The sequence below is a fragment of the Erithacus rubecula genome (assembly GCF_903797595.1).
Source record: "Erithacus rubecula genome assembly, chromosome: 1".
Lineage (NCBI taxonomy): Eukaryota > Metazoa > Chordata > Aves > Passeriformes > Muscicapidae > Erithacus > Erithacus rubecula.
The window spans coordinates 38,544,756-38,555,485 of record NC_136658.1 but is presented as its reverse complement, the minus strand read 5'-3'; positions in this window follow the sequence as shown (position 1 = coordinate 38,555,485).

Genomic DNA, 10,730 nt, shown 5'->3' with positions numbered 1-10,730 from the left:
AGAATGTTTGTGGCTGATGCCAGGTAAATCTATAAAGGAGAGAAGTATGATTTTGGAGTTGGGTTGAAATGTGAGGGGTGATACTGTCATGGTTTTCTCTTCAGCCACATACCTGAGAACTATTCAGGGAAATGTGATGAACACAGATGTAAATGTCTATTCTCATGTAAGACCTGTATTACTTATAAAAGAGGAAATCTGACATAAACCTGTCTTTGTTTCTACAGTTTTATACCTTGTCTGATGTCAAAGAAACTAGAATAATGCTAGTTGGACAAGTGCAGTGAAAGAAAGCATAATTCTGCTCTAGAAATGTTAATTGTGGTGTCAAGCACCTCTTAGAAATCATGTACTGGGAACTGCCTGGTGGAAAAGGACCTGATTGACAGCAGCTGAACATGATCCAGGGTGTGCCCAGGTGTCCAAGAAGGCCAGTGGCATCCTGGCCTGGGTCAGCAGTGGTGTGGCAGCAGGAGCAGGGCAGTGACCGTCCCCCTGCCCTGGGCACTGCTGAGGCCACAGCTCCAATGCTGTGCTCAGCTCTGGGCCCCTCACTGCCAGAAAGACACTGAGGGGCTGGAGCGTGTCCAGAGAAGGGACACGGAGCTGGGGAAGGGTCTGGAGCACAAGTGCTGTGAGGAGCAGCTGAGGGAGCTGGGGGTGTTCAGCCTGGAGAAAAGGAGGCTCAGGGGGGACCCATCACTCTGCAGCTGCCTGGAAGGAGGGGGAGGCAGGTGGGACTGGTGTCTTCTCCCAGGTAACAAGTGACAGGACAAGAAGAAAAGTTCCTTGAGTTGTGCCAGAGGAGCTTTAGATTGGGTATTCGGAAAAAAAAAATTGTGGAAAGGCTTGTGAAGCATTGGAACAAATTGTCCAATGAAGTGGCTGAGTCTCTATCCCTGAATGTATTTAAAAGATGTATTGCCAACTTGCTGAGACACAAGGTTTAGTAGTGGACTTGGCAGTTCTGAGTTTATGTTTAGATATTAAAAAAATTATGATTTTAAAAGCATTTCCCAACCTAAAAGATTTATATGAATATATAAATGAATCAGTTTGGCCATCTTAGGGAGAAAATCAGTTAAGTCCTACCATCACTGTACCTGCTTTAAGGTCCCTGAGCCCAGGTATAGCAGTGTCTCCTAGTAAACAACAGATTTCCTAAGGATAACAAGGATAACAAGACATTATTTGCCTGCAGCCTCAGCCCTTCCAGCAGTTGTTCCTTCTTGGCCAGTTGAATATTAGATTGTACACAGTTCTACTCCAGACAATCTACTCCAGATTTCTTGGCATCAACAGATGCTCTCCTAGAGACTATAATATCTCTCTAGAGATATTATAACCAGGAAGAGAAAACTGAAAAAAAAATATCTCTCTCTAGTTCTGTTTGCTTGGGTGTGTGACATGGTTAGGATATGTTTAGAAGTGATTAGTAAGGCAAAGACAGCTTTGGAAGTCATCTCTTCATAGAGCTGATATGAAATTATTTGATTTGGATAGCATAGTAAAAACCTGTAAATATGTCACCAAAAGCCTTGTGAATAACTCGCAGATAATTCACAGAATCAAAGATTTTGGTGAAAATGAATGGTTATATTTTTATAAAACTATGTCACTTAAATCATCTTCTTTCATGATTAGGACAAAGTATTTTTGGCTTAAGGCTATGGAACACATAGAAAACTAATGTCTTTTACAGAGGGATCAATACTATTCTCAGATTTCTGGCACATATTTTACTGAAAAAAAGACCTATCTGGAAACCATGGATCCATTAGTTCACACCAATAAATACTGAGAAAGATATTAATAATTTCAATCAAAATATTACTCTCCTTTTCATGATCTCTACTGGCCCAGTTAATGGGGTAAGTGCTCAGGAATAAGGTCATGTTAAAGAATAATATGACACTAAGAATACCTTGCCCCTGATATCTCTTTTTATGCAACAAAGGCCACAGTTAGGAGCCACAGATGCTCTGAGGAAGGACTGGTTAGCCCCCAGACAACCAAGATATCTGAACACCCACATATCTAAGATTCTACAGAGCTGCTGTGCTAGAAGCATCGATGCAATCCCACAGCCCATGAGCTGCTATGCACTTCAGAAACACTTAACCAGAATCTGGACAATCACTGGGGAGAACAAGGGCCTTCTTGCAGCTAGGGTAGATCTGTGTGTGGCATGTGGGAAACCTGGTTTTGATCCCTGCTCTGTATAATTGAGTGCTTTCAACCCAGATGTTCCCCTTCTATGCTGTAAGTGTATAATGACTTTTCAGGTATTTGAGATAAATGTGATCCAATAACTTCTCTTATTTTCATCATATTAAGCATCAGTACTCACCAGAGTAGGAACCAGCAGGAGTGTTTAAATTGCACCTCCTCTACCTGAAATCAAGTCTTTGATAGCTTCAGGGGTTTTTCAGGATCAGTTGCACAAGTGTCTAACTCTCCTCAGGGCTGGCTGACCTGGAGATGAGAATACTGCAGGCTCAGTTCTGTCTCTAAATGTTGTTCATCTCAGTGCTGCAAGACTGAAAGACCTTTAAGGTTTAGCCCTTAATTTGTCTTCCCCATTCATTCCCCACAGATGTGATGGAGGTCCTACTTCAAAGCCCCAGGGCATTGTGAGGAACAATGCTTGAGAAGAGCTCAGCTATTGTAATAACAGAGATAACAGTGCACAGACCAGCAGATATTGCACAGCCATTTACTCCAACGGCACAGGGCACTGTGCACATGTTAAAAAGCACGTTAGTTTATCTGAGGGTAAAAGAGGCTGAAACCATACTATTGAAAATTCTAGCACACCTCCCTAACTATTCCAGAGCATCCAGTTTCATATCTGATTAGGTTAGCTTGACATGCCTTCTGGAAACCAGAGAGAAATATATAGTGATCAGCTAAAATAAAGTTACATAAGAAGCTCTTAGAGGAAAGTTAGGCTGACAAAAACAGCAGCAGGGTGCTTGAAATCTCAGAAGTGGACTGTGAGGCATTGCACCTGTCACGCCTGCAAACTGCAGTTACAAATTTGCAATGCTTAAAATAATGCCAAGAATAAAAATCAGAGCTTTTTCTGATTTTAATGAATACAAAAGTGTCAAAAGCGTGTTTTTGACATGGATCAGCCTCAGAAAAAAATGTAACTGTTTCTGAGTCTCTGAATAGAGTTAGAGGATTCAAAAATTTAAGCTGCAGACTGAATATCTTTAGATAAAGGTAAATGTGATGTAACTTGTGCCTTACAGATAATGATAAAATAATGATTCAAGAGAGTGACTTCATTCTTGACATTAGAGCAATAGACAGACAATCAACAACAATTAACCAACTTTATATTACTTGTTCTGATATCAGTCGGTGACACTGAAAATATTCTAAAAAAATCCCTAGAAATTGGAATGGCTCTGTTTTCATTCCTCATGTCTTTGCAGGGTCTTGATGAAATGCAAAAAAGTAATCTGCTCCACAGGCTGACTGCTTTGGGCCCAGGCATGACACTGTAATACCTTCCAACCATAAATATTTTCTCACAGATGAGAGTGATCAGGAAAGTTGCCTACTAGAAAAGATGCCTCCTGCTTTCACATCTCTAAGCACATGGCTAAAGGGTCCAAATTTTAAGCCTTAAATCTATGCTGGAGTTAAGACTCCAGCAGGTTAACACAGTCCTTCTTCCACCTGAGAGTTTTTTATTTACTTCTCACTATCAAGGAAGATCACACAAAGTAGCAGCTGGGGCTCATGGGTCCCAGTGGGTGTCTTGATCCCTGAGGAGCCAAAGAACAAAACCTAGGTTTAGTCAACCAGGACAAAGTCACATCTAAACTTGAAGTTAAACCTAATTGTTAAAGTACTTAAAGATGTAGAGTCTTACATGACAATTAATTTAGGAATGTGAAAAAAGCATAACTAGTTTTGTAATTTCCATGCAGAAAACATGCAGGAAAACACCAAAAATAGTGCAGATGAGTAAAGCACAAGTACCTCAATGTGATAAACTGTGATAAACTATGTCTTGATGGCTTTCATTGAACAACATCTCTCTCCATCCCTGCAGAAGAATGATTTTGAGTATAAATAAGGCTAATTCAGGTACCTCACAGCTTTCATTGCAGTATTTTTAGGATTGCATAAACCTGCGGTGGATCAAGAAGACAAACATGATTAAGAGTGAATGTTTGCTGTCCAAATCCAGAACTGACCATAGAAAACAAATGGAAAATTAAAAACTAGCTTGTAAGAAAGCAATTAATTGCTTCTTAGCTTATTTTATTTTAGTAATATAAATTATTTCCGGGCAATCATCTCTGAACTTATTGCCAAGGGATCAAAGATCAGTGGATACTTCAGAAAGTTCATTCTCTGGCTGACAGTGATGCACAGAGGCACAGTCAGACAGAAAATCGAGAACGAGAGGAACATGTGCATTTTAAAGGCAGTGGCATTTAATGAGCCACAAATCTAGTCTGACTTCCACATTCTCCTTCTTATGTCTCATAAAGATTTCAAGCATTTTTCTTAACCTTCAAATAATGCTTCCTCTGGAGGAGAAACAAGGAGAATGTCTCTGACAAACTGAAATTCACTGGGAAGTTTGTTGTCACAGCATCCTGGCTTTGTCCTGTGTGCAGCTGGCCATGTCCTTACCTGCTGAAACTGCAAGAGCCACCCTCGTGAGCACATCTGCAAGTGTGGGCAGGACAGTTTGAGCAATACTTGATAAAGTAGAGGCTGCTGCCCTCCAGAAACTGCTGGAATTGCTTTGATTATTAACTGCTTCTCACAACCTATCTTCTGGGAATCCTACCTCAGTGGCATAATCCTAATAAATTTTTTATTTTATTGCCCAATAAAAGGGACTTTAAAGACCATGTGGATCTTTAATTGAAGATTCTAGGCTTAAAGAGAGAACAATTTTATAGGAGCACAAGGGACACAGTGTTTGTTATGAGAGCAGAGCCTACCCACAATCATAAATTCTGCACAGCAGATGTGGAACAAACAGATACAGAGGAATGGCTGGAGACAGCCCTGGATCAGTGCTGAAGAAGTGGGAGCAAAAGCAAGTGAAAGGAGCCCTGTGTGAGGCTAGCTTCCCTCCAGCCCCACTCACCAGGGTCACCCTGACTCTCCAACCCCTGTCCTGCAGCCTGTTTTGGGGCAGCAGCTGTTTTGGGGCAGCACAGGCACCTCACAGACCAGCAATGGCCCCAGATGGCTCTTTTCAGCCTCAGCACAGCAGTAGCTTAAAGTTGGGGCCTTTCCCACCATCCACAGGAACAACTTCATTCCCTGACTCCAGTGGGGAGAGAAGGGTGGGGCTCTGCACACATCCTGCTTCTGGGCAGGGATTTTGCTCTGACCTTGGACTGACCAAGAAAAATGCTTAAAATGATTCATTCCATCATGGGCTGACAGCATGTGCACTGCAGAGTTCGTGTGAGATACTATTTCTTAAAATGCATCAAAGTCAGCCCATCCTGGTTCTCTTAATTTGTAGGCTTTCACATTTTTAAGTTCTGCAAACCAGTGGAAGCTGGTTGTCTATGTTTTGTTGATTGATAAAGTATCCCTCAAATAATCTTCTGTCACTGAATATATAATGAAAATATACTGCACGTATGTGACTATATGTGACTACTCTAAGGAGATGAGTTAGTGTTGTTTCCTTCTCAAAAAATGGCTGCATTTATAAATTTTTTAAAAACAACATCACACTATGCCATGCTATGTTTAATTACACAAATATGGGCAAAGCCATGATGCCCATCCAAATATGGATTTATGCCCATGATTATGTATATACAATGCATTTCTTATCAAATCATGCATTGTTAGTTTGTATTTCTCCAGCATTTCCTGATCCCATTCTGTTCTGGAGGAGTCCTGACTGAGTTACCCTCATGGGCTAAAAAGAGCGCCAGTTAGTGTTTCATGGTGACTTCAATAAAATAAATTTGCAACTAGATCTCACTCTGATTTCTCTATTTCTGCCATCAATGAAAATGAAATATTGGAAGGAAGAAGAATGTTGCAATCTCCTGTTGATGAAGATCTGCTAGCCTGCTGGTTTTGTCCAAAATGAAGATGATAATATGCCACAAAGACAGGCTATTCTGGAAAAGATATAGATCAGGTCACTGGTTATGAAATGATCAAGAACTAACTGAAGTGGGGATCTTGTGGACTGGCCATCATAGTCTGATTGTAAGATTAGGAGCGGCTAAATATTAAATCCGTGGAGGAATTATTTTAGGAACTTTTTTATCAAAAGCCTGAATAATTTTTTAGTATACAGGAAGAAAAATATATGAAGGGCAGGAAGATATACTCTGAGAAGAGGAAAAAAATTACAAGAAGAAAAATAAAACTTGGGCATGAAAAGGTCAGGCACACAAAAATTTGCTGAAAATTTGGAATATGTTGAGTAAAATAGAAAGGAATTTATAATATTACATGTATCCATTTTACTGAATCATAAGTGTACTTTGATGACATAGAAATCAAAGGGTATTCTAGAACATATGAAAAATTGAAATTTTCAATGTCTGTTAAAATGCATGTGCCAGTCTAAAAGTCATAGGTGAGGAAAATTGAATCTTTATTGATTGGAAAGAAACATGAAGCTTGTTTAGACAATGGAAGGCCTTTCACAGATCAGGACCTAGAAGGGATTAATTTATTAATACCATTATATAAGGATTGAGGGAATGCGTTAAAGTGTTTTACAAATATAGATTGGAAACAAACAAAAAGTAAATGGCAATATTGATACAAGAATGCATAGGATATGACTTCACAAATAAAAGGTTTCAAATTTAAAAAAGGTTTGTGATCATAAAACCAGAGGGAATCCAGAATAACCTGGAATATCATTTGCAGCAGTGGAGACAACAAAATATACACACCTAATCATTTGAATGCTATTTTAACAGATATTGTCTGCTATCACCTTCACTAAGGGAAAGTACCATGTCGTCTAGAATGGCACACAGCTGCATCTTCCCAGGACCACAGCAAGATTAATTACTGAGTGTTTCCTCTTGGGTTTTGGCATAATTCATTACTGCCTTTTTCTGGCAAACATTAGCTTTATCATTTCTTCTGTGCCTCACACATTCAAATAATGGTCTTAAGTTGCACTCAGCCATGCCAGCACATTTTTCTACCTGATGTCTTGTTCCCCTTCATCCTTTCTAATTTAGAACAATCGTGACATTTTTATTATGTCATTGTATTTTATGGACTGGGTTCTCCCTTTCCTTTGCACTTGGCTGAAAGAAGGATCCCCAAACCTGTTTTGTGAATAACTTTACTTCCTAAAAAATAGAACAGCAAAACTATAGAAGTGGGGTTAGAAGGAGGAACAAGCATCCACAGACTGAAGCTCCTGTTGCTAACATCACTTTGCATGTGGTGTGCTGTAAAATTATTTGTGGGTATTGGTTGCTTTCACCATGGTTCTTCTCTCCTTCTTTGCCATGGAGATGAATAAAGAAAACAAACTTGCCTCCCCTTTGCCTGCCACTTCACAGGAAATCATGATGCCTGCCTGAACACTCAGGAAATTACCAGAACTCATCTCAAGTCAGAAGAACTTTTTCCAAACTGTGCTGGTCAAGTCATCCCTTCTGTTTCAGGCCAGATGGAGTCCTTGAGTGATTGCTTGTCTGTATTTACTGGCTGTGAGAACTGCTTAGTACAAGTACTACCTCTCTCTACAACCCTGGTCTTCCTTACTGTCCATGGGAGCCTTAGGGATGAGAAGGCAGCAAAATGAGCAGAAATGCACTTTTGTGTGACTATGCAAAAAAAAACCCCAGACAGGAATTAATACTTAAATTATCACTGGCTAAAACAGTTAGCTGCTTGTCCCACCTGCCCCCCATCTTCCAAGTCTCTGATGTTTTCTGTGTTTAGAAGGTCCCTGCTATTATTCCTTGACATTTAGAGCAATGTGCCCACCTTCCTCCCTTCAAATGAGAGCAACCCAAGCTACAAAAACAGTTCTGGGCCAAACATGGTGCATAGGTGAGACCCTCAACCTCACAATGAGTTCTGATAAATGTCTTTTTTGAAGGACCAGAAGCACAGCACCACTCTCACACATTTAATGCAAGATGCCACCAGTGCTGGATTCACTTGTGCCTTCTCACTGTGCTGTGCTTCATGCCTGTAGGAGCCTTTGCAAAACAAGCTTGCTCAGTCTCACACATAAAGTACCAACTCCACCATCTCCTGGGGGTTATCACTTTAAAGACTCAAGCTGTTCAGCCTGACATCATTAGAGTCAACTTACAAAATTATTCTTCTAACCCAGGAAACTTGAAGTGGTGAGCATGAAATAGAAAAGGTCTTAAGAATTTCTGCTCAAGGAATCAAGCAGAACAAGAGGCTGTGTCCAGGTGCTGTAAAGTGACTTGCCCTCAGAAAAACAAATAATTCAGTGTTGCTTACATGACTGATTTTCCAGCAAGACTGCATTATTGTCTCTGCCTAGTGAGCCATGTGACATCAATATGGTGGGTCAAATGTGAGGGACCCTGCACAAATGTAACCCTTCCAATTGAATAAGGCATGAAACTTGCCATTTGTTCATCTATATTTTCTGGCACATGTTTTAGCAATATCTTAAAGCCAATGATCTACATTAAGTTTTAAATTATACATCCAGGAAATTTGTCATAATCCCAATCGACTGAAGTGCAGTATATTTCACAAGGAAAATATGGAACACAGTGACCTGTAAAGCTTTGTGTTGGTAGCCAGAAGATCCTCATGTCAAAACATTAGACAGAGTGGGTGTTGTTTTTATCTCTGTATTGACAATGTTTTATCACCTCTTGCAGTTCCTTTCCCAAGCAATGACAGAGAGACAAAAATGAATTTTGAAGTGGCACCCAATTGCTGTTTCTGTTATGACAGTTCTTATTAATCCTCTTTTTCATTTTTTTTCCCAGTTAGAAGTTGTGTTCAAGTCACGTGCATGTTTGTGCTGGGGCTGGGGCAAGCCCTGCACAGCTGTCTGTGCATATCTGCGCAATCCTTCAAGGGCACTGCCCTCCCCTGCCACGCTGCTCTCATCCCAAGCCTGCCCACAGGGAGGAAAGCAGCAATGTTGTTCAGTGTACCCTCTGTATAAGCCATGCTACTTCAGGGACAAAGTGGAAATCAGCTGCACTCCATTTCCCTAATGATCAAGTCCAGCAGGAAGAATATAATCACTAATCTGGATCTAGCTGTTAATTTTTTGGTAGGGCATGTGGTGAGAGTTTTCTCCTCCTCTTGGTCTCTGGTACAGCTGTGTTGTGTACATCTTGCTTTCACCCTGAAGGATTAATCTCCTGCTTTGCTCAGGAAGCAAAGTTGGCAAAGAGCAAATGTCAAATGAATTTATCTTACCCACTTACCGAAGCAAGGTCAGAGAAGGATGAGAAAGCGATTAATTTATATGGCCTCTGAAAACAGAGCTGCCACTGTAATTCATTGGTTTAATGTGTTATTTTTAATTATGCAGCTGTAACCACCTATACTATGAAAGTACAGGCAGCTGTAAATGCAAAGTCAGGGCACCCAAGGAGTCAAGTACCTTGATGTGTTACAAGCAGAGTGCAATGCCTGCATTTTGACAGAAGTCTGCCAGTTTGCACAGAGAGCTGAGACCCATTCCTGGTCTCCTTTCTTATTTCTTTCCAACCACCTGATCTGCAAAAAGCATTTTGAAAACTATCTTTTCATCTGAGTGCTGATATACTTTAAATGGATATTAGTTACATACTGCTATTACAGCTTTTTTTCTTTTTTCCCAGTAAAACCTTAATGTCAGCCTTGACTCATAGGCTCCTGGCTGCCGTCATGTATTTGTATCTTCACTACCTTTCATGTAGCTATCAGATTTGCTAGGCTAATGACCTTTAGGGGATCTAAATCTAATTTCTAAATGACTGCTCATTAGATGCTACTGCATGGGTAGAATTCTCTTCTTGGAGGAACACCTAACCTCCAATTTTACATTAAAAGCTTTTGAACATTTAAAAACAAGTTTATAAAGATTTGGAAGGAGAAACTTAGTTTTCTAAATCTTCTTTTTTTTTTTTTTTTTCTATTTCTAAATAAGTTTCTGAATAGATAAATAACATAATTTCATTCTTATTAAAAATAAAACAACCTCCAAGAAAGGAAAAATATTCATTCATCATTTACCTTTTTAATACTTTTCATTATCTCTTGCAAATGCTTGAAAAATTTTTGTGATCACCCAACACAGAGTTTAAGCACAAACATCCTGTTTGTGTTCACTCTACACAGTGAAGATCTTTGAAATCACTTCATCTGTAGTTGCTGCTTGCATTCATTTTGATGTCTCAGCAATTGGAAAATCAGTGAGTCACTTCTCCAAAAATAAAGCAACTCCATATACACCACCATAAACGGAGACAATACAGGTCTCTTATCTCTGACTGGGAAATTGGGAAGTTAAGGAGGGATATCACAGCTACACTTAAGATGACAGTGCTCTAATGTAATTTAGATTTGTAGACTGCTGTACCTAAGAAGTGAATAAACATTTTATTGACTTCTACTGCTCTTAACATCCAGGTTTTTGTATTTTATAACCACTTGGGCTATTCTCTTTACCCTTGGTCATCCCTCAGCACTTGCTGGCTTCTGAATTCATCCCAATCCAGGACTTTGATCCCAAGAGGGATCAGCTTTAG